Raw genomic sequence first — 2,961 nt, 5'->3', positions numbered from 1 at the left:
CTTTGATCCCTGATGAATTTCTTTGTTCTGAAATCTGCTATGTCTGAAATCAATATACTGAGGGTGCCAAAAAAAATGTACACACATTTTAAGAGATCTTGGAAGTAAAATTAATCACCACCACCCCCAAAGGGTGGGGAAATTCCAGTAAAATGGATGTGCAGCACATCTTGGTACACTTGACCAGTATCTGTATCTTTAATTCAACTTCAAAATGTAATACAGAGATAACAGCTTTTAAAACGTGTGTACGTTTTTTGGCCCTCTCTGCGTTTTGATTACTGTTTGCATGTGTTTTATTCTCAGGCTGCTATCACAAAATAAAGCAAATGGGTGGATTAGGCATCATTTTTTTTCTCACAGTTCTGGAGGGCAGAAGTCCATTGTCAAGACTCTGGCAAATGCAGTTTTGTGGGCGGCTCTCCCTGGTGTCTAGACGACTGTTTTCTCATTATGTCCTCATGTGTCCATTCCTGGCTGAGTGGAAATGAGGAATGAATCTGATGACAACGCTAATCGTACCAAATCAGGGCCCCATCCTGTTAACTTCATTTAACCTTAATTACTTCCTGAGAAACTCTATCCTCCAATCCAGTCCCACTTGGCGTCAGAACTTAGAGACGTGAATTTTGAGAGACACAAACATTCAGTCCATGATACATGGTGTGTCTTTCTTCAGCCCTTTACTTTTGAGCTATCTGTACCTCTGTATTTCAAGGTTTTTTTAAGACATCATATAGTTAGGTATTTAAAAAAAAAAAAAAAACTTAATGATTTCTGTATTTAATTGGGTCATTTTACATTAAAAATTACTATAAGTAAATTTTGGTCAACACCTACCACGTCTGTAACTGGATTATATTTGATATAATATCAAATATATTTTATGTATTTTGATATATATAAAATATTTTTGTTTGTTTCTCTTCCTGTCTCTTCTTCCTACTTCTCTAGTTTTAATTGACCTTTATATATAAGTCTATTTTACCTTGCTTATTAACATATCAAGTATAGTTTTAAAAATTGTGGTGTAGAACTTTCAATGCACATTTTTTAACTAATGTAAATTCACATTTAAGCAGCACTATACAATTTCCCATGTAGTTCAGGTATATTATAACTAATCCTCCCTCCTTCCATTTATGAAATATTGTTTTCTTTTTTTTACTTATCCATATATAAATCTACCATATAATATATTGGGACATATATATGAGGTTATATATGGATAAGTGAATCTATCAATCCATCATTACTTTTATATTTATTTCTTATATCAATTAAGAGTAAGAGAAAAAGAGGGTATTTCTGTTTGTTTTACCTTGAATTATCCATTCTATAAGGCTCTTACTTTCTATTTATAGACATTAGTATATGACCTATATAATTTCTTTCCCTCTCCCCAAAGACATTACTTGATTGTTTCTTGACAAGCATGTCTGGTGGCACTGAATCCCCAGACTCATTTATCTGAGAGTATGCATTTTACCCTCACGTTTAAAAGATAATCTCACTAGGTATTAAATTCTAGGTTGATGTCTGTGGTTGACTATTAGATTTGTTACTCTGCAGGTAAGGTTCTTGTCTGTTTGGGTTTTGGTCTTATTTTATTCACTATTCTTTGTCTTTTTTCCTTTGTAGTTTGACATGATAAGCCAAAGTGTAGTTCTTTTATTTCTTTTGTTCTGTTTTTATTTTTACTTGATATTCTTTGAATGGAAACTGTGGTTTCTCTCTAATTAATTTTAGAAAGTTAGTGACTGTTGCTATTATTAGAGGGGCATGTTGTTATTATCAATCATTATTTAAATTTGTATTTTCTTATATGTGTCGATATATATACACACATAATTTTTTACATAGCACTTTTGGTTTTCTAGAATTCAGTCATGTGACTTTGTGTCTTTCAGATAATATAAATATTTTGCCTTATACTGAAATGCAATGGCTTCTTTTACATTTATGCTATCATTTTATGTCATGAGAACTTTAAGACCCAATACTTTTAGATTCAAATGTCATTATAGAAGTAATGTATACATGATCTATGCTTTTGTGACTTAATAAAAAAATAAATAAATAAAAGCAAAATGTATACTATTATGCAAAAAAATAGCCTTTTTGTATTGTTATTATCTTTGTTTACTACAGAAATAATAAAAATAAACATATATATTTAAGATAAATACAAATTGGGCAGCGCCTGTGGCTCAAAGGAGTAGGGCTCCGCCCCATACTCTGGAGGTGGTGGGTTCAAACCCAGGCCTGGCCAAAAACTGAAAAATAAAAAAAAAAAAAAAGAAAGAAATGAAATAAATACAAATGTTTATGTAATTCAGAGTAATGTGTTAAAAATGTGTTTATTTCTTTGAAAGTATTTTTCACCTATGCTTGTAGAAGGAGGGATACTCAGGTATCGACATTTTGGGGAGTTGAGCATATTCTTTAATGAGAATTTTCTCTAGCTGAGTGTGTAAAAGGAAGCAGTAGACCTCAGAACTGATCCGCACATTGTTTCTATATATTCCTGCGTCTCTCAAATCTTGTTCATCTGGGATCTGCTACGGAAACCAACAAGCACATCTTGGTAAATGTCTTTCATACTTGTGAATTGATTAGGTGGGGGGTTCGTGCTCATATGCAGCATATGCATAATAGATGGGAGATAATTACGTGCCCAAAATATCTGATGAATATTTACATCTGACATCCCCATCCTACTACCTAGCATCAGATTTTACAAGTAGTTATAGAAAAGAAGTATACTTTCATCAGTCCTAAAAACACCGCTGACATTATATCCACAATTAGCATGAACACCAGAATCGGGATTACTTCTTACTGTTTTCATATTTCACACAAACATATGAACACATGCACTTTTCAAACAATTTTATTGTTTTCAGGTATTTAATTCCCCTATAATTATACTGTTGGTTTTTTTTTTTTTTTTTTTTTTTT

The sequence above is a fragment of the Otolemur garnettii genome, unplaced genomic scaffold (assembly GCF_000181295.1).
Source record: "Otolemur garnettii isolate 467f Iridium unplaced genomic scaffold, OtoGar3 scaffold00016, whole genome shotgun sequence".
Classification (NCBI taxonomy): domain Eukaryota; kingdom Metazoa; phylum Chordata; class Mammalia; order Primates; family Galagidae; genus Otolemur; species Otolemur garnettii.
The sequence above is the reverse complement of the archived record's forward strand: the minus strand, read 5'-3'. Positions refer to the sequence as shown.